Source organism: Carettochelys insculpta, chromosome 9 (genome assembly GCF_033958435.1).
Source record: "Carettochelys insculpta isolate YL-2023 chromosome 9, ASM3395843v1, whole genome shotgun sequence".
In the NCBI taxonomy this organism is placed as follows: Eukaryota; Metazoa; Chordata; order Testudines; family Carettochelyidae; genus Carettochelys; species Carettochelys insculpta.
Window position 1 is genome coordinate 25385003 of NC_134145.1, and position 25849 is coordinate 25410851.

Genomic DNA, 25849 nt, shown 5'->3' on the forward strand with positions numbered 1-25849 from the left:
TCCCTGTCATCCCAGGCTTCAGGGTCACAGTGTTTTGTTTTTCTTTCGTAGCCAGGCTTGATAAGAGACTTTGCAGACCTGGGGGCAGGGGCTGGGGGAGGGCCGGCTCTTGGCCCTTGCCCCGGAAGGGGCAGGGCTTCAGGTGCAAGAGGCAAGGCTGGGAGCTATTTAAAAGACCCAGGGCTCTGTCTGCAGCTGCTGCTGTTGCCGCTAGCAAGGAAGCAGCCAGGAGCTCCAGGCCCTGGAGCAGCTGCCCCCTTTAAGCCACCCAATCCCTTCCTCTTATCAGTCTTGCATGTACCCCTCTCTTCTTACCAGGCAGACAGCACTGCCAGGGCAAAGCCTTCTGCTGCATAGTCTGAGGGAAAAGAACTGGAGATAGGGGGAGAACGCACACAGCCTGATGTTACCTCTAACACCTTAAACACCTGCCCTTTCCTCACAGGAACAGCTTAGTGCTTCTGCTCCTTCTGAGCTTGACGATTCTGCATTAAATATAGCAAGATTCTGTCCTCACTACATTTCATCTATATTTTTATCTGTGCGCAGATTCTTACATACTTTGAAAGAACCCAAATTCCTTTTAATTCACCTAATGGCAGTGTATATGCAATTGGTATTCTCAGCAGTCAATGCAGGCAGCATATTATGATACAACAAGAAATGATGGCCTAAAATTAAGAGGAGAAATTTCGTTACAGAGGGTAGCTGTGTTAGTCTGTATCTTTACAAAACAAAACAGCAGTTCTGTAGCACTTTAAAGACTAACAAAATAACTTATTAGGTGATGAGCTTTCATGAGGCATATCTACTTCTTCAGATTTGGAAATAAGAGAAATTTAGTGTTACTAATACAAACCACCATATAAAAAAGGGAAAGAAATAAAGATGGGAAATCTGCCAGTGGAGGTATTGTAATCACCGTCGATATTATTCAAGGCAAGATTATAAAGGGAAATACAGTATATTATGTATAATACAGCGGTAGTAAAAATCAATGTATTCTATCCTGCAGTGATAAAGGGATATAGATTAAATGACCACAAAGCTGTTTTCTGATCTCACATATATAAATGTATTCACACAAGGGGGAATATACATATCAGGGCAAGGAATATGCAGTTTAGCCTTGGTGCAGGTAAATGGTGATTACTTTGCACCAATCATTTCCCCTGCTTCTGTACCTAACTTTCGACATTCACATAATTCCTTTTCTCTCATCTTATCTGTCAATAAGGATTCTAGGCTTTGCATCAAAGTAAAAAATGGCTCATTACTCTCCAAGATTAAAATGGATTCCAGTACTTTATTTCTGTGTTTTGCCCATCCCTCTGTTTTATATCTTCTTGGATATGTGCTGGTAATGAATAGGTGTCAACACTATGGGACTGGTTCTGTGTTTAAGCAGATGCTTCAGTGCTTTGCTGAACAAGGGTAATAATCTTACTACTTGTATGACAAGCAGTCAATTTGTCCATAGCCCATACCAAATCCGTTTGTAATCAATGGTCTAGTATCAGACCTACCTGTAGTGCAAATCCCACACTAGCGGTAACAGTCTAACTCCCATTGAAAGATGACGAATCTATACGGATGTTGGTGCAATCAAACACTATCAGCCTTTACCATCACAACTGTGGGAAACTAGACCAATTCATGTAGGGGCTTTGTTGGACACCCACTAGCTGCAAAATGGATATACTCTGTTCAGTCTGGCACAGAAATCAGAGCCCTCCTGTGCTCTAGGTCAGTTGACCAAAGTCCATCCAAGATAACTTCATCAACAGTCCCGTCATTGGTTCGTATGGAAATGGTTACTCAACTGAAATTAGCGGTGCTGATTGCATCCACAGGCCCCCAGGCAAGGTGTGTGTGTGGGGCCTGGTTCCACACTCCCAGAGGGGCAGGGCCTCAGGAAGAAAAGGCAGGACCCAGAGCAGCCAGCCCTAAGGGCCACCTGGTGTGCAGCGTTGGGGCCCTTTCTCCAGCTCTCAAAGCTGTGCAAAGCAGGGCTGTGGTGGCAGTTTAAAGGCTTGGGGTGCCATTTGCTGCTACTGCCATAGGAGGAGCCTCAGTCCCTATTATATTGCTGGCTCTTAGGGCAATTGCCCCATTTATCTCCTCCTCCCAGTCTTTCCCTCTGTGGGCCTGACTGAAATGACAGTGTGATGTTCACTGCTCAGCTTCTGAATGTCACACGAGAAGGACTGCAACAGGGCGGTCACCCCACACGGGTATTGGAAGGGTTGAAAACAGCCCTGGGAGAGGGCTGCCCTGTGAGCCAGTCAAGGGTAAGGCTTATGGCAGACAGTCGGAGCCCAGGAGGGGTGTATAAAAGAGATGTCTGGCCAGGGTGAACACACTTTTGCTCCAGCTCCTGAAAGAGAGGGAGCTACTTGCTAGAGTAGAGTGGGAGTGGGGCGGGGGGCAGGGGGAGGGGATACTATGGACAAAGCCGTGCTACGGGAAGGCAGGGTGAGCCAGGGGATCTCTGGCCTCAGTAAGATCAGGCTCAGGCCTCGCAACAGGGGCCTGCGGGGTTCTAGGGCTGCAGGGAGGCATCCAGGGCAGGTGAAGGCAGCAAGTCCGAAACCCTGTGCCAATGATGACTGACCATTTCTGACTGTAGTTTGCCCCAAAGTAAGGGGCAATTGTATTGCAATTGTCAGTGGGTACTTAGCAAGTGAGTATAAGAGGCTTGGGGTGCCATAGGAGGGGAGGACCCCAGAGTATGGGGCACTGCATCAGGCAGGAGCCTAAGGGAGGGCACCGCTGCTGTTATAAGTGGTGCAGAACATAAGAAAGGTAAACAAGCACATGAGACACTGGCGCGGGGAGAGCGCTCCAGAGGTTGAAGAGGTAATTCTTTGAGCAGCCAGCAGAGGGCACTGTGGTGGTGAGTCCATGCCCAGTTACAAGGATATAGAGCAGGCGTGTCCAGCCCGCGGGCTGCATGCGGCCCTGGACAGCTAGTAATGCGGCCCCACAAGATCGTAAACTTTTAACATTATTATGTGATTTATATACATTAACTATATTATAGATTTTATGTGTGGCCCAAGACAATTCCTCTTCACTCGATGCGGCCCAGGCAAGCCAAAATGTTGGACATCCATGATATAGAGTAAACCGTTGATTTTACAGACCCCCAATTTAGCAGGCTTGGGGAACAACGGATGTCTACCAGTTCCCCCCATTGTTCTAGCAGTCTGCTTAATCGGTGCCCATAAAATCCTAAATCCTGCCACCCCCCCCACACCACAAGTAAGGCGATTTACTGGAGCCGCTGCTTCCAGCTGCCGAACCCTCCACTGCAGCCTGGACTGCCACCACTGGAGTTGCCATGCACTCCTCTCACCAGAGGTGGGATGCATATGCAGGCAGATAGCACTCTCATCTGTGCCTCCCCTTTGGTGGGAGATGCACAGTGGTGGCAGTGGCTCCACTCTGGGCAGCTCCAGCCATGCAGCAGCTCCAGCGGTGGTGGCTCTGGTGAGTCATGGGCATTTTTTGGGTGGGGGGGGCAGAACTGGGGCTGGGGAGCTTGGTGCGGGGGGGGCAGTAAACTCTTCTATTCAATAGACTTCTGGGTTTAAGGGTTTACTGTATTTAATTTTGAATGGCTGAGAGCCCCTGCATTAACTGCCAGTGCAGTCCCGATTGCCCATCATGGGATTGATTTTTTTTCCCTCACAGGCATAATTGAGTACTTGGGAGTGGTTGTCTTTGCATCGTCTGCTTACTGAACATTGGGTCAGAATGGAGAATAGGGCCCAGTTTAGCTTGAAGCAGTCAGAGGGGGCTTGGGAGGAAGGATGCAGGAGGAGAAGAAGGGCACAAATGAACGAGTGGCTGAGCAAAGTTCACATTGTGTTACCCACAAGAAATTCAGTGATGGACGAGCACGGAAATAGTTGCTCTGATTGATTAATGCATTTCAGATTATGTTTGTATGTGGAGCTGGGGGAGGGGTGATGACTCCCAGCTTGCAGGGACACGGACTAGGGCTTAGCCAGCCAGCACACTAGAAATAGCAGTGTTGCGGTATTAGCATTAGCAATGGCAACTGGCAGCACAGGCTAGCCATGCTGAGTACAAACTCTCCTGAACCCATGAACACATTCGTGGCATCACTAGTCAGTGCCACCTCTCACTGCTGCCTGCGCTGCCCCAGCTATACTACTATTTTAGCAGGCTCTCTTGTTGAGAGTCCGTGCCAGGATGTATATCCAAGGTGCGAACTACCCTAAGTAATCGCCAAATTAGCAGCAAATCACTCCTTTATTTTCCTTACTGTTGTCTTGTCTTTCAGAGTGGTTAGTGGACTTTGGAGGTTTGTTATCTTTTCTGGTTCGTAATGACAATTGTGATTGGGATTTTCATGAAAAATTAATGAAGCCTAAACAATCACAGATTTCCTCCTTTCTTCATCTCTCCCTCCCTCCATCCCAGGAAGCGTGAAGGGAAGAGATCAGATAGGTTTAAACCTCCTTTTAACTTTGCTCCATATCCAATCAACATTCCTTCTAATCTTTTCCATCCACGTGTGGATTTTTTTCATCCACATGTGGAATAACTTTTATGTGCACCATGGCATGTGTACTACCAACTGGAACACAAAACCTAGCTGTGGGTGCTTTGCTAATCAGCTGGGTGGCATTTGAATATCTCACAAGCAGCTGCATAAGTGCACAGCTTGCAAGTAACACTGGACTCAATCCAAAAGGAGCAGAGAGGAGGCAGGACCTCAAGACTGAGCCTTGCTAGGCCAGTCTGCAAGTTGGTGTCTTTGGGGGTGCTGTGCTCCTGGAAAAATTCTCTCCCTTGGTGGAATTCCTACCAAAGCATTGTAACCTGAGCTTAGTGAGTGTGTAATATCCCCAGATAAGGGCCAGATTTTCCAAGGCATTTGGGCACCTGGATGAGGGCGGCAGCTGTTACTAATTTCAATGGGATAAAGGTCCCTTAGCTAGCTTAGGTTAGGCACTTTGGAAAGTCTCACTAGATATGTGTATATGCATTTTTAGATGCCTAAATAACTTTCCAAATCTGGACAATTGTTTTTGTTTTTTTTCTCAGTATAATGGTGAGGGAGAAGTGGCTCTGTTATTTGGAAGGAAATGAGCCAGGAGAGTCTGTTCCCCTGGGTGGCAGAGATGGTCAGGCTGAGCTCACAGATAGTCTGGTCCTTCAGGCTGTTTTGGGGCACTCTTTGGAGCAAGTAGTATTGAACAGCCTACTTGAGATTGCCTCTATCTGTGACAGCCAAACTCATGAGTCCACACCCCAGCAACGACAGGTGAGGAAATGTTTTAAAAATGTTACCTCCACTGGAGGCAGAGTTGAAGGCAATATTTCAGTAGTAAAGGCATCCTGTTTTAGACCTGACAGTGAGAAGCAGATGCTGGAAAAGAAGGATCCATAGAAAAAGATGAATCAAGGTTTCCAAGTCTGATAGAATTTATTCTGGGAGATATTTTTCCCCAATGTGATGTAATGTCAATTTCTTGAAATATCGTATTAAAATGTCCAAGATTGCTTTCAGTGCTCACCAGGAAACTGATGATATTTCCAGGAGACTACAGTCCAGTCATGGAGGCTTGGCTACCAAAAGTTGTATTAACAGGTTTTGTTACTTTTCCTTTTTAAAAGAAAAAAAGTGTATTTCCCCCCTCAGTAATAATTTTACAGTTAACTTTTTGATAAACTCTGGACAGATTTAGCATATCAGCTTTAGACAGATAAAAGCTAAATGTACCATAAATCAAACTGTAGAAAAAGCTCCACAGTGAGTATTAACATAGCAAGGTTTCACCTTGTTCACCAAAAACAAACACAAAAAACAAAACAAAAAACCAAAAACCAACCAAACAAAAATGACATAGGTTTGTGTTAAAAGGAAGAAAAGATGCCACATAGTGATGTTTGTCAAGGAAATTAAATAAGCTCTACCCATTATTTCAATGGGTAATTTATTTGCATAAGAGTCAACCAGCTGTGTTCTGATAATGTGGTAATAGTGACCTTATTGGTACCAAGAACAATAATCAGGACTAAAACTTCACAGCCTTAAAATATTTATTGAGATAGAATCAGGCATTCTTTGATGGCTCAAGATGTGATTGGTAATGGCACCCAGGGAAAGGAAGTTACAGGAAAAAAACTGAAATATATTAGTTAAGGATGTACAAAGTACCATAATGTGATAGAATGATGAAAAAGTTAAAGGAAATGGGTGTAGAGACAAGTTAAGCATAGTATTTATAAAAGAGTACCAAAGATACTACAGTAAACTCTTTCATATCTGTTAGACCTGGGACCAGGAAATTGCTGGATATTCAAAGTTCTGGTATACCTAGCAATGCATAACACTAAAGAAAAATAAGATTAGATGTTAACAAATAAACAAAAATGTATGCAGAGTACTTTTTTACCACTAAGAGTAGTACTGTACACTGTAAACTTATACTGTATGAATTTGTATTTACTTTCACTCTACTTAGGGAAAATGTAACTAAAATTTACTTTTGGTGAAAATGCTGGTTATTTGAGAGTTCTGGATGATAGAATGCCAGACATGAACGAATTTGCTCCACTTGAAGTGGTTAAGAAGAGAGCAAAAGTAATGTGAGATGAGAATGAAAACCCATTGATATAAATAAAGTCAAGCAGAAACACTAGAAATTCCTTTGATGTAACTAGGGCTGTGTCTATGCTACGAGAGAAATTCGAATTTAAGGCAGTTAGCTCGATATTATCATGTAACTGTCTTCACTTTAAATACCATTAGTTCGATATAGGGAGCGCTGATATTGAAATTACAATATTACAGTTACCTGACAGGTGTAGCATCAAGCTTGAATTCTGAAGTTCGATTAAAGGCCAGTATGGAAGCGCCACATCAAATTTACTAGCCTCCAAAGGCATCCCATATTGTAACCCACAATGCCCCTCACTGCTCCGCTCTGGCTGCTGCTCTCCAATAACAGGAAGACAGTGAATTTGAAAGCAGGAGCAGCAAGCCTTTGGCTATGGGCTCATGTTTGTATGAGAGCCTGAGAAATGTCTTTCTTTGCTATTTATGCTGTGAGCGCATCTACCCATTACAAATAGCCCTGCAGGGAGTTTGTGGCTCTCTCTACATTTGTTATTTTCTGCACTGCCTGACACCAGCCATTGCCCTGCCACAGCACGTGGCAACAAGATGGTTGCAGAGGTTGTATTTGCATAAAAGGCCTCAGAAACTCAGAGGTTTACATTTATGCATGAACCCTGCCTCCATCTCCCACAGGCACCAAGCAGTCTGAGTCTTTCCTGCGCTCTGCCACATCACCTGGGTAGCCCCCAACCCAATAAAAGGATGTGCCTTCATGTCCTATGATTCCATGAAACACTTCTGGAGCCTAAAGCCAGCATCTGCTAATATTTGGGTGCCTGGTACACAAATCCCAGTGTTGAGGAGTGGAGCAATATTTTCCAAGTGCATAAACTTTATGGAATTTAATTTACATTCAATTAAATAATATGGGATTTGAAATTAAAAAACAGTGCATATAAAACTGACTCAATCAATGAAAATCTTTTTGGGGCTAATCCACAGCATGCTGAATTCAATGCAAAGACTCCCTTTGCACAGTTATAAAAATGCATGTAAAGCCAGGTGTGTGCAGCATAAATCAGCCAGCTTTGTGGTTGGTGGTTTGTAAAATCTCTTTTTAACTTTATTAGAATCCCAGTGGCTTACAATGGATCAATGAATAACTAATTCACATTCAAATCCATCAGAAGAAAGCAATGCTATATCAGTAGCTGAATTAATCTTTTTCCAGTAGTTTTGACACTGTGTAGTAGTAGGCATCCTTCAGTCTGCATAGACTAAGGATCGCGCCCTTTATAGTTTCAACTGAGGACTTCATTTACAGCGTCTATTGTGACTGTGAAGACCCACACGAGGGTGACAGTCCTTGCTGCATCTCTTGCAGATGTGGTGGGTGTCTGGCAAGTCCTTAGTGTGCTTTCTGTGCGCTCGCTTGTCCTCTGCTAGCTGTCTGATCCTCATCTTGCCCTTCTGAAAGAGCTTGTGTAACCCCTGCCTCCATCTGCTGCGGGTGACACTGTGTACCTCTGAGAAATTTGGTAACAAATATTCAGGATCCAGTTGGTTTTATGTCAGCCTGCTAAACATTTGACAAGTTATTAAAGAAACATAAAAATAGTTTCTAAAGGGACTCTGACAACTTTTTAGAATCATGGAAGAGTGTGTGTGTGTGTGTGTAAATATTCAGGTAACACATTGCTCCAAAGTTGGCCTGGTTTGGAAAAAAGAATTCCTTGATCAAATTTGCCACTTTTTGTTTTTGGGTTTTTTTTTGTAGATTTTTGGAATTATGGGCCAGAGAGCAAGTAATTTTCATGTAATTTCATGTCTTCAAGGATATAAACCATCATCATCAACAACAATCATGAGCTCAGCACCCGTTGTGTCCGATGCCTCCCTCACTATTTCCTTCCTCCTTTCTCCATCCAGAGTGGAGTGGCTTAGTTGATATACATGTGATTATTTTAAATGTTGGAGGAAGTGCAGTGTTTTGCAGCATGTGAACTGGCTGCCCTGAGAATGTTGATGGTTTTGTTATCTGCGGGGATAGGGTCAAATGGAGAGGTGATGGGCATCCAAAACAAAGAGAAGCAACAGTGAGAATTCTGTGAACCTAGTGTCCTTAGGCCAGCCTCAAGATTCTTTGCACAAAGTCATTGAGATGGTCCCTGGACACCACCCCCTTGCTAACAGACTATCTTTACATAAAAAGATTTCAGCTCACACACCTTCAGACTGTATTATGTTTTCCCTCACCTCACAGCCAAAAGGTACTGAGCCTAGACTTTGCTCTGAGCCAGCTTTGCTGCCATGTCCTGACTTGCTTCATGTTGGGCTGTATAATCTGGTGGCCTGTCTTCCCTGCCACCATCACTCGAAAGGACTTACTTTGTGAAGCATCTCCTTTGTGACCACAGGTTACTCTGGCTACAGCCACACTGCAAAGTTATTCTGCGATAACAGCTGTTACTCTGAAATAACTTTGTGAGCATCCACACGATGTACATGCTATTTTGAAATAAATTTGAAATAGTGGGCACATTATTTTGAATTTTGTAAACCTTGTTGCAGGAGCAAAACCTCCTGTTTTGAAATAGCTGTTTCAAAATAGGTGCTGGTAAGACTGGAGTAGCACTATTTTGAAATAAACCTTAGTGGCGTTCAATGGTACTGTTTTAAAATAGGCACTCTGTGTGTGGACATGCTATTTCAAAATGCATTCTTTGTAGCTACATCTCCACTACAGAGGTCTTTCAAAAGAAGTCCTTCTGGAAGATCTCTGCTGAAAGAACTTTTTTTGAAAGAGTGCTCCACGCACAAGAGGATCAAAAGAATGATCTTTTTTTCAAAAGACAGCATCCACACAGCCCTGCTCTTTCGAAAGAACAGGCTGGGGTTTGAAAAATCAGGCCTCATGAGGACTGCTCTTTTGGGAAAAAAAAAAAATGCCTGCGCTGTGTCCACACGTTTGCTTTTGAAAGCAGCTTTCGAAAGGGGGCACGCTTCCTGAGAGAGGAAAGGCAGAGCGATTTCGAAAGGAGTGCTGCATTCTTTTGATTTACTTTCGAAAGACCACTTTTTGGATGTGTCCACATTTGCATTCGTCTTTTGAAATGAGGGAAGATGAAAATGCAAATGAGGAGCAGATTTATGTATCTGGCACCTCATTTGCATATTCTTTCGAAAGAGCTTTCTTTTAATGGGAAGAAGGGTTCTTTCGAAGATGGGGTTTACTTTCGAAAGAGCAGCATGTATGCTGCTTTTCTTCTGTTGGAAGAAGCCTTTGGGTGTGGATGCTCTGCTGGATCTTTCAAAGGAGCCCCCTTCTTTTGAAAAATCTTTCGAAAGAACTTGCTAATGTAGATGCAGCCTGGCTGTGTCTACACAAACATTACGCTTTCAAAACAGGCATGCAAATGAAGAAATTGAAAATGCAAATGAGGCGAATATTTATGTATCTGGCACCTCATTTGCATATTCTTTTGAAAGAGCTTGTTTCAAAAGAAAAAAAGCATTTTTGATGTGGCTCTTTCTAAAGCAATTTTTGGAGGAATAAGGTTCTTTGGAAAATGGGGTTTACTTTCGAAAGAGCCAGATCTACACTGGTTTTTTTTTTTTTTTTTGGAAATAAACTCTTTCAACAGGAGACTATATAAATGAGGTGCGAGATATGTAAATCTGCACCTCATTTGCATTTTTGCTTTCCTTCATTTGTATGCCTCTTTCAAAAGAGGAATGCTAGTGTAGACGCAGCCCCTGTATAGCTGTGCTATTTCGGAATAGCTATTCTAGAATGGCTGACTTTGAAATAATGTTTTTGTTCCAGTTTTGAGAATTATATCATCTGTTCATTTCTTTTTTTCCTAGAATGAAGAAGGAAAAATTCAAGGGGAGTTGTGGGAGGAAGACATAAAAGGAAGTTCAGGTGTAGGGTTTCCTTGCACATCAGAAGCTCTTGTGGAAAGCAGCAGTATTCAAGGCATGCAGATTTCGTTCTTTGCTCCTGCAAGTCTGCAGACCTGCCATATACGGCACTCCAGGTGAAATCTGTGGATGTTTAACATTAGGAAGGCCTGTTCTTTTAGTTCAAGGAGTCTGTTTCTGCTTGGATGAGAAATTGGTGTTTGGAATCAGATATTCTTGGTCTGAACTGGTTTATTCACACAACTATAAACAAAGTCCTCTTTCTCTGAACAAAGAAACAAATAACAGCAGGAAGTTTCTTAGCTGAGAAATCCTCTGGTCATGCATTCTAGCAAGCTCTGTGCCCAGGATGATGTGTCTTGCTTCTTTCTCTCAGGGTTATTCTGAGAACTCTTTCTAGTGGCTCCTGTCAACACACACTAACTGCAATCAATGTCTTACTCCACTGTTTCTTAAAATGTGTTCTGCGAACAACGTACAGGTGTGCCATGAGTATTTGAAAAAATAAATTGATGGTGTATATTTTCTTTTATTAAAACCAGATACATTGTTATTTATTCATTGCTACAATACCTAATTAAATTACTTCATTTTATTTTGCTGTATACGTTCCTTTTGTTATGGAGTTTTTTTTTTTGATCTGACAATTTTTTGAAGAAAATTTTCATAGGTGTTCCATATAAAAATATTATTGTTTGGTGTTCCATGGTCTCAAGGGCTACGTCTACACGTGCACCCAACTTCGAAATAGCTTATTTCGATGTTGCGACATCGAAATAGGCTATTTCGATGAATAACGTCTACACGTCCTCCAGGGCTGGCAACGTCGATGTTCAACTTCGACGTTGCTCAGCCCAACATCGAAATAGGCACAGCGAGGGAACGTCTACACGCCAAAGTAGCACACATCGAAATAAGGGAGCCAGGCACAGCTGCAGACAGGGTCACGGGGCGGACTCAACAGCAAGTCGCTCCCTTAAAGGGCCCCTCCCAGACACACTTTCATTAAACAGTGCAAGATACACAGAGCCAACAACTAGTTGCAGACCCTGTATATGCAGCACGGACCCCCAGCTGCAGCAGCAGCAGCCAGAAGCCCTGGGCTAAGGGCTGCTGCCCACGGTGACCACAGAGCCCCGCAAGGGCTGGAGAGAGAGTATCTCTCAACCCCCCAGCTGATGGCTGCCATGGAGGACCCCGCTATTTCGATGTTGCGGGACGCGGATCGTCTACACGTCCCTACTTCGATGTTGAACGTCGAAGTAGGGCGCTATTCCCATCCGCTCATGGGGTTAGCGACTTCGACGTCTCGCCGCCTAACGTCGATTTCAACTTCGAAATAGCGCCCAACACGTGTAGACGTGACGGGCGCTATTTCGAAGTTGGTGCCGCTACTTCGAAGTAGCGTGCACGTGTAGACGCAGCCAAGAAGTTTAAGAAACACTGTCCTAGTCCACATATCTGCAGCCAAGGAAACCACCTTGTTCAGGCTCTGCTATATCCCAGCAGCCTAGTACTTGGGCCCTAGTCCCCATTGTCTGAAGCTGCTTTTACTATAGGGAGGGACTTGATAGTTCCTTCTGTTAAGATGACAAGAGAGAACTGGAATAACCCAGAATTTTAATGAATGAGGGCTGTATTTTGTCTTTAAATCCAACTAGTGGCCATAAAATCTGGATAAGCCTTCTTGACATTGAAGGAAGCATTTACTGGGACAGGGGTAGGCTAGCAAATGGTCTTTGGAACTGTGTTGTCATGGATGCCAGTGATTCTGTTCTGGAATATCAGCCACAGAAGAGCTGGGCTATACACTTATTGCCTTTATGGATTTGGAATGAATTGCTTTGCTCCAAGCCCCGTCAATTTATTTGCATGGGTCACCCATTCCAGCAAGCTTGGTGCCAAGGGTGATCTGTCCTGCTTCTTCCTTGCAGGATCATGCTCACAACTCTTTCTGCTTGCTCCTATTTGGGTGGGGGGTGAATGGGTGGGGGATGTGTGTCAGTTTCGCTCTGAAGTAAGTAAAAATATTTCAGTGGAAAACAAATCTGAAAAAAATTTGTAACCAAATCTTTATGAGAGTAGGGATGCCATTAGTACAGGACATTCTTGAGGGTATCTGATTAAATGCCTCTTGAAACTTTAATGAAAACATACCAAGCAAAAGTTCTCATTTATAAGAAAGTGAAATGGATTTTTTAAATGAGATGTTATGAGCAACATGGGGAATATTAAGTAACCTCATAAACTTTAAAACAAATATTAAACCCTGATTTACTGCCCAGTCTATAAGATCTGAAGATATAAAACTATTATGATGTCCTGTTATTGTATCATGGGACCAAATTAGTGGTGTAAACAAAGTTTGGCTATCTGTAGCTGCATCAGAAATTGTGTAGTGTGGTTCACTTCCTCTCTGTGCTCTAAATCAATCAAATTCCAACTACAGTTTCTCTTAAATCTTCTATACCAGTTTATGCACCAGGGTACAGTATTTCTTTGCCAGCAGATGGAGACAACACGGTAGGACTTTTCATGATGATCTCTCTCTGTATTTGAATGAGGATTGGGAGATGATTAGGATAAACAGTGTTTTTGTTTTTTAATTTTTTTGGTGCTGGTACAAAGTACTGGCACCTCAGCAACCCCAGCCCTGGGACTGGCCAGAGCTGGCTGAGTACCAGCACTTTTTTGTTTTTTTAAAAAAAGGCACTAAGGATAAATAACTTAATTAGTTAACAACCAACAAGATATAACTTGTAACACTGTGACGTACTCCCAGTTATGTTTATGCATGTGCTGCCAGCCAGCCATGCCTGGGATCTTACTATACTTCATGGTGACCCCAATTTGCTTCCAGACTTAGATTCCTTTCCCTCCACCCTTTGAAATCTACGTCCTTTAATGCCCAGCCTTCTTTTGGACAACACAAGTTTATATAAAGTCTGCCATTTCTTTAATAGGAATGACATGCATATTACTTGCTGCCTCAAAAGGAGTTTCCCAAACACTATATTTTACACATACTGGATTAGATAAAACTATGAAACAAATTTATTAACAACAAAGAGATTTTAAGTGAGTCGAAGTAATGAGGCATGAAAGTTAGAAATGGTTAAAAGAAAAATAAAGATAAAATGCAACTGGTGCCTAACTTCAACTATGTTAAATTCAAAGCACATTTTCTCTTGACATGTTCTCAGTGGTCTTACTGTCCAGACTTCTTAGGTCAGGACCCTTTCTCCTAGAGGTCAGCAAATGCTTCATTGCTTCTGATGCCATGAATGTGAAGAATGAAGGGTGCCCTGTGGTGTTTGTCCCTCCTTTTTATAGTCTCTTTCTCTCTCTCTCTTGAAAAACATTTCCAACTGAGATTGAGGAGAAAGAGTCTATATGGAAAAATGTTTCCCATAGCACTTTGCTCAGCTGTTTGAGTGTTGTTTGCTTCCCTTCCTTCCTCCTTGATGACTGTCTGTTTACTGCTTAATTGCAAATTAAGCAAAGGACACATTCCTTTATCTGAGACAGACTTGTTTGCCAGCCTCACTTGGTAAGATGTGGCAATAGCACCATATACTGTAATCTTATAATGTCACATACTATGTTTCTACACAAGTTTTATTAGGACAATAATGACCAGCAAATTTCAAGTGACACCCCACAAGGAATAATTTGTACACGGTCAATTGTAACATTATGTGGGGGGCAGACATAAGGATACATTCTGTCACAAATATGGCATTGCTGGTGCTGCACATGTGTTTGGTTGCATTCTTTGTTCCAGCCTCTGCAACCAATTCTTTCCTCAGACCAAGAGTGCCGCTGTGAGACACCGATCTCACTATCATGACCATCTTTCTAATTTTACCTCCTAAATTCCTTTATGGAGCAAATGTTAACCAACACTATAATCTAACATGACAATGTCTGCTTTGTTCTCACAGTATCAGCAAATCTCAGTTTATTTATAATTTTTAAGTTTTCTGGGTCTACTGTACAAAGTACCTTTAAGCTTCTAAGTTTCTTCCACACAACCCAAGCATGAACAAAGATATGACCAAGAAAAAATGTCTGATGAGGTGGGCTGAGATCTAGATAACCATCTTAACTGTCATTTGCATGACTGTGGGCTAGGTAGGCTGATCCTGAGTATTCTTGGAAGAGCACAACATCAGCAGAGATCTTTAGTTGAATTTGCTGCTCTTGGAGGGGACAGCAAGTACACGTGATAACCATGAAATCCTGCAGATATACCAGCAGGGTCAGGGATATAACTTCCAGGACTACAGATGCTCTACCAATTAATGAGATTTCACATAATCATATACATTTTGGACACTGCAAAAAATAGCCAGAAACTTGGGGCTCTTCATTCACCGTCATTATTTGCAGCCAGAACTCTTAAGATGTCAACAGAAAATCTGATACCATGTACTTGGGACCTCCCAGACTAATGTTTGCCATTCAGCATGGAGAGATTACCACCTTGCAAGTGCCTTTACCACCCTTGTGCCAATCATATGTCCAGCCAATGGCTGACTACTTTTATTTATGTAACTAAATGTACATTTGAAGATTATAAGCAGTTGTTTCCAGTTATATTGCTTTGCTGCCCACATATTTCAGCCAGAATATCCACAGAAAACCTCAACCTCAACTTCTTACCTTATTTACTTAGTCTGTGTCTACACTAGCCCCCTTCTTTGAAGGCTGATTAACATGCTCCCTTAGTGGGGAATAATAATGAAGTGATGTGATGAATATGCAGCACCTCATTAGGCTAATTCTCCCCACGGCAACTTTGAAGTCCCATTGCAAATCCTGGGGTGTGAGGGGGGCACCCACCCCTGCCATGGCTGGAAGCCAGCCAACCACACAGCTGCTGACCCCCTTCCTGACACACCCTGGGAGTCTGCAGCTCACAGACATGCCCGCAGGTTACAGTCAGCATCCAGTTCCACAGACAGCTCTGCTGCATGCGCAGGGAGGGAGTTGCAGGGGAGGCCTGGACTGAGCTCAGTGTGTGCTCCACCCATGCAGGGACAGTCGCATTTGAAGCCAGCTTCAGCCATCCACCTCAGGAGGAAGACCTCCTCCTTTCCCTCCATGATGTTGTGGAGGGCTCAGCACGCCCCCACAACCTGAGGGACATTGTGCACCCTGACATCCAGGAGAATGAGGAGACATTTGAACCTTCCATTCCATGGGGTAGTGAGGTGGCCATTGAATGAGTCCCAGGTGGGATACATGTGGCTGGTGTATGGCCATATGAGCTATGGCTGCAGAGGGTAGGCTGTATCTCCCACCTGCACAAGGGCATGGTGATGTCCCTGACCGCAAGCTTCCACTGGAGGATGTAGGTTCCTGCCTCCATCTTCTGGAAGAGGCTCTAGTAGTGAAAGATCTGTGCATCATGGGCCTGGCCCAACCAGCCCACTTAAATGTCCATGAAGGGTCACCTTTGGTCCATTAGGGCCTGAAGTACCACCAAGTGGTAGCTCTTGCGGTTGATATACTGGACCGCACTGTGGTCCGAGGCACAGATGGTGATGTGGGTGCCATCAATGGCACCAAAGCAGTGAGGGAATCTGAGGGCGGCAAATCTGGTGCTGGCCATTCTCTTGTCTGGGAGTTTCCTCCCGCCTCCCCATACCGGGTCTGTGACCTGAGCATGTCTTACCTCCACAAGGACAGCTTCCTGTTCTATGCTTTAATTTTTTTAAAAAAGCATTTACTATTCATTTTATATATTTGCAGAAGTATAAACATAGCCAGGCCCTGGTGCATCAATCAGCAGATACTCTATATAGTATAGAAACAGCCTCATCTATATTTTTTCTTACAACATTGGTCACAAATATACTTATGCCTAATATAGTACAGGTTGAATCTCTCTAATTCAGCACCCTTGGGACCTGACCGGTGCCAAATCAGAGAATTTGCCAGGCCACAGGAGGTCAATATTGTCTAGCAGCATTACCAATGCTTCCACTGTTACTGGTCTCTTAGAAGACATTTATGGGTAAATTCATCATCATCATCATCATCCATGTGCTCAGTGCCCATTGGTGTCTGATGACTCTCTCACTATTTCCTTCCATCTTTCCCTGTCCAGTGTGGAGTGGCTTAGTTTCTGTAGATTAGCTCAGCACCAATCTACTATATCATCAACCCATTCTCTCTGGGGTCTGCCTCTCCTATTCAAACCATCCCTTATGCCAAATACCAGGGTCTTGATTTTTCATTCCTCATTCATTCTGCAAATATGCCCAAATAGCTATAACTTCTGTTGCATAACCTTCTGCAGCAGGTTCTCTTTCGGCTGTATCTTCCTGTATAATTCCTCCTTGGTGACCTTCTGCATCCATCCTATTCTCAGAATCTTTCAATAACAACTCCTCTTGAATGTCAATATCCTTCTCTTCGAATCTTTCGTTATCACCCAGGTCTCACATCTGTACAACATGCTGCTGAATACACACATTTTCAATATGCTCAGCTTTGTTCCTAAGCTAATCACTTTGCTTTTCCATATGTTATCCATTGTCTTCAAATTCGCTCTTGCTTTCGCTATTCTAATCGTTATTTCCTTCTTACAGTCTAGATCATATGTTATGTTGCTCCCTAGATATGTGAACTTCTCTACATTCTCTAATTTAATCCTATCTACACTGATTGTCCTTCTGTTTCCTTATCTCCAAATACCATTGTTTTTGTTTTATTGATGTTCATAATCAGTCTGTGCCACCTCCCTTCCTTGTTTAGCACCTGCACCATTTTCGCTAGCTTCTCCTCATCTTCCTCAGTGATAACTCTATCATCCTTGAACCTCAAGCTGTTAATTCTTTTCCCGTGCACAGATGTCCGTTCTGCCTCTTCCTTGATCTTGTCCATCTCTCTCTCTCTAGTTGTGTGATGAAGATAATGAGCGAGATCGGATCTCCTTGTCTTGTACCTCTACTCGTTCTAAACCAACTTCCCAGCTCTGTGCACTTTCTCACCACTGCCTCCACATTGTCACTGATATCCTTCAACAACCATATCAGTCTGCTATCCACTCTGTATGACTCCAACACTGCCCAAGTTACTTTCTGATCTATACTGTCAAATGCCTTCTGAAAATTGGCGAAGCAAGTGTAGATGTTCTTGTTCTTTCATCAGCCTTTCTCTGCTATCAATCTTAGTGCCAATATCTGCTGCTTGGTACGTCTGTCTTTCCTCAACCCTGCTTGCTCACCTGCTAGATCTTCTTCTATCTGCGATCTTAGTCTCTCCGTCAGTATCATCATCAGCAAATGAATCGTTAGGGCAATCGTTCTGTAGTTCTTGCACTCCAATGTATTTCCTTTCTTGTGTATTGTCACTAGCACAGATGTTGTCCATTCTGTAGGTGCCTTCCCTTCTTTCCATGCTATATTACATAGTTGGTGCATTTCCCGAATCATACTTTCTCCACAGTATTTGATGATCTCTCCTGTGATCTTATCATTTCCAGGGCTCTTGTTATTTTTTAGTTGTTTCACTGCTCTTTCTACTTCCTCCTTTGAAATGGGTAAATTACAGCTAAACAACAGCACAGAACACTGAGAGCCAGGACTAGTGGCTGTAAAGAAACTTTATGGGATCGGGGAAACTTGGCTTCAACCAAGATAAGTGGCTGGCTAACTAAAATCATGCTGGATTACGGATGTTGCTGAACCAGAGTTCCAGATTAGAGAGGTTCAACCTATATTAGAAAAAGAAAATGTTTGGGTCCATAACAGGCATCTCTTGAGGTTGGTGTATCAGAATTAGTTGAAAATTCATGGCCCTGCTTCTGTGTGGACACTGTTGAAGTCCGTGGAACAGCACTGATGGACTGTTAGTGAGATCAAAGTCAGCTGTCGCAGACCTTGGCTGTCATGAAGTTACGAGCAGATATTTCAGGGGCAAAGAGTATGTCGGTAGCAATTTTCATGTCCTTGGATTAGACACTACTGACTTCATTTAAGAGTGTTGTCTAAATCTGCAGTCAAAGACTGGGCCTCACTCCATGAATTGCACTGATACTAAAAGAATGACTAGATTTTCACTTTGCTACTAAAAAACAAATTCGTCTGTATACTATACCTATTCATTAAACCCCAGTATTATTATTAGAGCTGGTTGGAAATTTGTCAGAATGATTATGAAGTCCATGAGACTCTATGCGTTCAAGAAGGTACATGGTTGCTGGTTCCTTTGCAGGATCTGGGCCTTGATAAGCCCTAGCACTAATCTTTCTCCATGAACATGAAATAATACATTTTATTAAAGACTTATGTTCAACTTCTCTGGTGGTATAAACTGATCTCAACAGAGGTATTCAAATTTATACCAGCTGAGGTTTTAACCCTTAATAGACATGAGAATGACACAGCCATCTAAAAAACCCCTAAAACAAACACTGTTGGAACTTTGTACTACAAATCAGATATTTAGCCTGCCATAAAGGAAACTTTAACCATCCTGTTCAGGATTCCATCACTTCCCTAGAAAGAATATTTCACAATCCAACACCTCTCACAGCAGTACATTTTTTCTGATATTCAACCTAAATTTTCCATTACTCAGTTTAGTTCATTGCACATTGAATAGCAACAGAGAGGTAGCTGTGTTTAGTCTGTACTCCAACAAAACAAGCAGCAGAAATGTACCACTTTAAAGACTAACAAAACACCAAATAAATAATTTTGTTAGTCTTTAAAGTGCTACATTTCTGCTGCTCAATTTAGTTCAGTAATCCTGTGTAGATCTTGGCTCCACTCTAAACAATTTCTCTCACGCCTCAGTGTTTATACACCAAAAATACTTGTAGAAGGTAATCACATCCCCTAGTTATTTGCTACTTAGCAAATGTAAACAATCTAGTTCTTTTAATATTTTCTCAAACTTTATATCAAATTATCCCAGTGTATTGGTCATTTTTGTTGCTCCTCTCTTCATTTCTCCCAGTTTGTAGGTCATCTTTCTGGTTGTGAAGTGCCCAAAACCCTAAACAGTTTTGTAGGTATGGTGTCACTCGTGCAGAACAGAGAATGACTTTTGTTTTTCTAAAATATGACATGAGTTCTCTTTCAACCAGCTCCCAAATTCTTAAAGGAACCCCTGAAGAGCCTGAATAATTGGCAACAAGTGAACTAATGTAAACAAATGTTAGGGGAAGATGTATTCCCTTGAACAACAAATCAAACTGGAAACAGGGAAATTCACTGATTGTTTTTATTCCTTAAGTACAGCACACGTACAATAAGACCCTATGTGACAGAGCCAGATATTTGGCCTTCCTCCTAAAGACTAAGTACTTCTCAGAAAGCAATAAATCTGACATGTTGGACAGTTACCAAAAAGTGGAAAGGAATAAGAGCATGAAAGCCATTACACCGGGTGAGACAAAATATCTCTTAATAAAAGTCTTGACATTTGATCTGAATTAGTCAAGTCTCACCAGAATATTACTCCTCCCAAGTGCTTAAGGAGTCATTAAAATTCAAAACCATCTTTCACTCTCACTGTCTCTTATCTTGTTAGTTATAGCAATATGCCTACATGAAAGAGCCATATGATAAATTGTATTATTGTGACCCTTACCTCATGTGCATTCTTCTCATTAATCTAGTTCTGTTAGGACTACTTCTAATGAGTGAAGCAGCTTGGGGGAAATGCTTAGGGCAGAGACCTAGAAAGCATGAGACTTGGATAATATACCTGGATTTGCCATTGCCTTGCTATGGAGCCATGGGCAAGTCATTTGACCTCTGTGCCTGAGTTTTTCCACCTATGAAATGGGAATATTAATGTTAATCACTTTTTATGAAGTGCTTTGAGATCAACAGATTAAAAGAACAGTATAAATGCCAATTATAATTTATTATTATTTCATCTGTGTACGTTCCAAACTGCTCAGCAGCGTAAACATTCTTTTTAGAATTTTCTTCAAAATTACATGGATCTAAGTAAGATAAGTAGAAATCTGGTGGCCTGCACCAGTGAAAAGTTTATGGTGAATTATCTCACAACTCATAGTTATGGAGTTGGGTGAGGTATACAGTTGAAGAAAGGAGGTTTTCAGCTCTTCAGTGGAAATTTAGCAATTACTTGTAGCTCTGGAAGATCTCAAGGTGTCAGAATTTAAAACTACAGAAGAATTGTATTGGGAGAAGTCACTTTAGGCAATTAGTAGGGGCTTCAAAATATATTAGTTATAATTTTCCTTCTTTTCTAGAACTTGTGCAACTGACATTACAGTATTTAATACACATTTGTTGTATGTAGTATTTACAAACAGAAAGATATGAAGATTAACACTATTCCAATGTTTTAACAATTCCAATATTTGTATCTATAAAACACATAGGCCGTGCCCACACTATCCCAAAACTTCGAAATGGCCACGCAAATGGCCATTTTGAAGTTTACTAATGAAGCGCTGAAATACATATTCAGCGCCTCATTAGCATGTGGACGGCCACGGCACTTTGCAATTGCCGCAGCTCGCCGCCGCACGGCTTGTCCAGACAGGGGTCCTTTTCAAAAGGCCCCCGGGAACTTCAAAATCTCTTTATTCGTATCTGCTGAAGTGCTGCAGCCGCCCACATGCTAATGAGGTGCTGATAGGAATAGGGGGATTTCGAAGTTCCTGGGGTCCTTTTGAAAAGGACCTTGTGTGGATGAGCCACATGGTGGCGAGCCATGGCAATGCTGAAGTGCTGCGGCCGCCTGCATGCTAACAAGGCGCTGAATATGTGTTTCAGCGCTTCATTAGTAAACTTCGATATGGCCATTTGCATGGCCATTTTGAAGTTTTGGGCTAGTGTAGACGTAGCCTCACAGTGAATGCAGGCATTCCATAGTGAGGCTGGGATAACCTTTATAGTATATGGTCAGGCATTCTATTTCTTCCCAGCTGTATAATGCATGTAGAATTTGGCCTGAAAACAAAGATCCCTAGTGTAGCAAAGTAGAGAAGCAGAATGCTAATAGAGAAGAACAAAACCAATCAACCAACCAACCAAACCATACCAAAGCAAACCAAAACAAAACAAACCAACCCCCTGCCACAACTGAGATTTAAAGCAAAGCACCATGGCAATAATTATTACAGAGAGAATGTTAAACTTGTTTAGCTGGGGTGTCCGAGTGTGTCCTGAAATTCTATTAAAATCAAAATATTACAAGTTGCAGTTGTAGTACAACCCTTATCACTCTTATAGTTTATAGTACTAAAGCCCCAGTATACTAAATGCATATATAGCAGAGAATTAAGCTGTACAGGAAAATTAGGAATTTTCTATAGCTGTACTGAATGCCAGCCTGCATTAATAGGTTCAATTTGTGAGACAAAATGGAGGCCATATGAGCACTACCAAAGAGATGGCAAACCCTTCCAACAGAAGAACTGAATTGAGAGAAGCCACTTTAGGCAATTTGTAGAGGTTTCAAAAATGTATTTCTTATAATTTTCCTTCTTTCTAGAACATGTGCAACTGATTTCACAGTATTAAGGCACTTCCTAGAGTGTCCTCTCTAACTCTGCCCACGCATTTTTGGAACAAAATTTGGATCACTATTATTAATGTTGGCTTTGAACCTGCATGCAATGGAATTAATAAAATTGCAGACACAAAGATTAATTCATGTATCGTGTGTTTGCAAGATGTCACTTTATGTGGATGATACTTTGATTTTCTTCTGTGTTTTTTTTCTAGAAAAAAGGTGATGGAACTCAAGCCCAAACCACCCTTCCCCACCCCTGCTAGAATTCAAGCCCCAAACTGCTCCTCCTGGTCCCCAGACTTAAACCCTGCTGCAGTTCCAAACTGCCCCCCCGACCCCCAGGCTTAAACCCTGCTGCAGTCCCAAACTGCCTCCAGGCTTCACCCCCTGCCCTCCCCCCCGCAGCTCTAAATGAATGTCCTCCCTCTCCCCCAGAGCCAGGCACCTCCAGCCCCAGTCCCAGCTCTAAATCAATACCCTCCTCTCTCTTCCCTGGAACCAGGCACCCTCAGACCCAGGCAACCCCAGCTCACCCCACCCCTGTAATTCACTGTGACTCACCAGAGTCACCAATGGAGCCATGGATGAAGGTATTGCACTGGGCCTCTGGGGCAGTGCCAGGCCTCCCAGGTCAGCTGAGCCACAGGTGCCGCTTCACACCTCGAGGCTTGCCCTTTAAGTTGAGGGTTGTGTCCAAACATCGTCAATCATATCTCATTTAATTATAGGCTCTAGGTTGCTTAAAGTGACCAGTAAATTTTTTACGTGTAAAGGGACTTTGAAGTGTCCATGGCTACACGTATGCTGGCACTTTGAAGTTTGACACTTCGCATTTGCCACATTGGAGAATTAGCTAATGAAGTGCTGCGTATTCACTGCAGCACTTCATTAGTAATCTCCCATCACCCTGATTAACATGCCCTGTTTGAAGTTGGGAGCAAGTGTAGACAAGCCCTTTGGGAGTAAGGGCACTTCGAAGTTGTATGGGTACGTCAAAGTGCCCATGACTGCACAGCTTGCTGGCGCTTCGAAGTTTGCACGGCAAGAATTAGGCAAATGAAGTGCTGCATATGCAGCACAGCACCTCATTGCTGTTCACCACTTGGGCTTGTTTACATGCCCCCTTCGAAACAGGGGACTAGTGTAGACAAGCCCTGTGGGTTATACTACATGGAATCCCCTGTTCTGGCTTTCTCAACCCTGTGCTCTAGCGTTATACAACCTATTCCATTCCAAATACTGCAAAACAACAAAGCATACAAGCCCCATGAAGAAACCAAACCAGCATAATCCCGCCCAAACAGGCTACAGTAAGCATATTATTTGGAACGCTAGTTATCCTTTGAACAGTATTGTAGATCATAATTCAATATTATAATGACTTTTCTGGGGTAAATTAGCTACTTGGTATACAGATATAACTGTACAGATCCCACTTACATTAATGGGAGTTGCACAATTATATTGCTGCATGCCTCATTGAAAACAAAGTCTCTTCTAATCACGAGAGCAGATTTGCCTACCGTTTTCTTCATTCTCAAGTCTACTTTGTATTTGTCAAAATTATGACACTGACCTTAAACCGTAGATCAGATAATGTTAAATGAAGCACACTGGAACGTGTGAGGGCATTTTCTCTGATGTACAAAGAAAACAAAGCTGTCTGTCTTCTTTTATGGTGCTTTAGCCAAGATATTATTAATGAATGTTAGAATGACAGGATGTATAATTGCGAGAGAAAAAAAACCTAATACATCAAAGTTCTGTCACCGTACTCACCGTATACACCATGGCTATATAATACAACATTGACTCTGTAGTAACTAAGACCTGAGACTTGTGAGTTCTCACAATTTAAAAATTGTCCAGATATCAAAATCTTTTAGGAAAGATAGAACAAAGAGATGAGAGAATAAAAGTCCAAGGGCTAACGGCTAGAATCTTCAGAGAGTCTGAGGGAAATTCAGAATTGCTGCAACCATTTGCAAGAGTGTAGAGTTGCTGCACCGAAACGGAGTTTCCCCTTTCTCCATTTATTAATAAAGTAAAAGTAATACTAAATTAATATCAAACACTGGTGGTATGTGGTATGCCAGAGACAGTAGTAAAATGGGGGATCTTGATAAAACCTGATATAATAATTAAAATATGTATAAAAGGTTGGTTATAAGTGATACCACTTTGGGAAAAATCTTGTTACCTTTTAATGCCTGGGTTTACCTCAGGAGCAATCTTGTTAGGGAAATAAACGTGTTACATTCATACTGATTTCTTTTAGCATAGTGACAAAGTAAAGAAATAAGGTTAATATTTACAATCAAGCATGCCTATGCTACCATGTTAGTGACATGCACATGGGGAGAAAGAGGCACCAGATAAAATGAACCTTTTGCTATTTGGGAAACTAAATAGTGTGTTTATAAGGACACTTGCTCGAAGAGTGGAAAATAGAAATGCAGCTCTTTAATTAATAATACACTCACTCAAAGCAGCCATACATCCCAAAGGTTCTGTCACAGTTAAAAAAAAAAGTTGAATGGGAACGGAAGATTTATAAATCTGTTCCAGCCTGCTGGAGAAGAGTAGTTCTTGAAATGACTTTGCATTGTTTAATGGACTGTTAAAACAAGCTTTAAAAGTATCAAAGAATATAAGGGAGGGAATGTTGTGTGAATTATATAAACTTTAAAGTCAACATTTCAGCAGCTAGGAGAGCATTAGTGGAGAAACTGAACTTCCACAAGCATGACTGCAAAATTGGCCAAGGTTTGCACCACAAAGGAGCACACAAAGTGATTTCTGAAGGTAAGTTGGTGACCCACTGATGTTCGAGGTGTGCCTCAGATAACTGTACCCTCAGTAATGGCCTAACTTGCCTTATAGCATCTTTGGTGACAAAAATGTGTTACACAAGGAATCTGGAACATTCCAGTTCCAGTTGAAAGAATTCATAAGCTGATGTCTCATTCCATGATTGGATGAGAGAGGAGAATAGTCATTTTGGCTGGACATAAAATTTTTGGAAGAAGTTTGGTTCACCATCTGATTGGTCCACACCAGCGCTTCCAGGAGGAGAAACCAAGTGGGCCCAACCAGCAGAATTAGAATAAAATGGTCTGTCTCCTTCAGCATGTTGCTTCCTGAAGCTGCAGACCTGGTGACATCAAATATCTGTGTTGGGTAGGCATATCCTATGGTCTCTATTTCCCAGCAATTTGGATAGCTCACTAATGATTTCAATAATTAATTTATTTCCAAAATTGTATGTATGGGACTAAATCCTGGTGACATCTTACCTCTCTTTATTAACATGTGGTAGCAATTATTCAAGTAAAAAGATGTTCTCCAAATATATTTGTATTTGATGCAGGCTACATCTTTTAAATCAAACAAACCCTAACATAATTTTCCTTTTTTCACCTAGCTCTTTCAAAACAGACGTAACTCTTGTGCATGCCTTTAAAGAAATACATTTATTTTGAATTTGTAGAGTGAAAAATACAGGATAAGGATTTGTTCTGGTCCATTCTGGAGGGCAGTATACTCTTGCGAAGCCATGCATAGATAATATTGGTGATACTTTGATAATACTATTTCCTTTTTTTTTTCTAAGCCAACCACCTTTTAAGGCTATCAGTCCTTGAGTGGGTATAATGCTGTGTTCTTGAAGAAGATTGCTATTATTCGTGCTTGTACAATAGCCTGCAGCCTCTTCCATGACATGTCAATACAGAACAGAATGCGGGTAAACCGCAGGTCGTGACACTAGAGCAAAATGCTTGTTTAATCATTATGGATCCATTCCAAAACTCA

General features: G+C 42.1%; 1 long non-coding RNA gene across 1 annotated transcript in view; it reads left to right on the top strand.

Annotated features, from left to right (window-relative positions):
* Positions 1-11092, top strand: part of LOC142017985 (uncharacterized) — a 61712-nt gene extending 50620 nt beyond the window's left edge. Inside the window, exon 3 of the long non-coding RNA XR_012646641.1 lies at positions 10466-11092. This is a non-coding gene — a long non-coding RNA (uncharacterized LOC142017985). The remainder of the gene's footprint in view (positions 1-10465) is intronic.
* The last annotated feature ends 14757 nt before the right edge of the window (positions 11093-25849 follow it).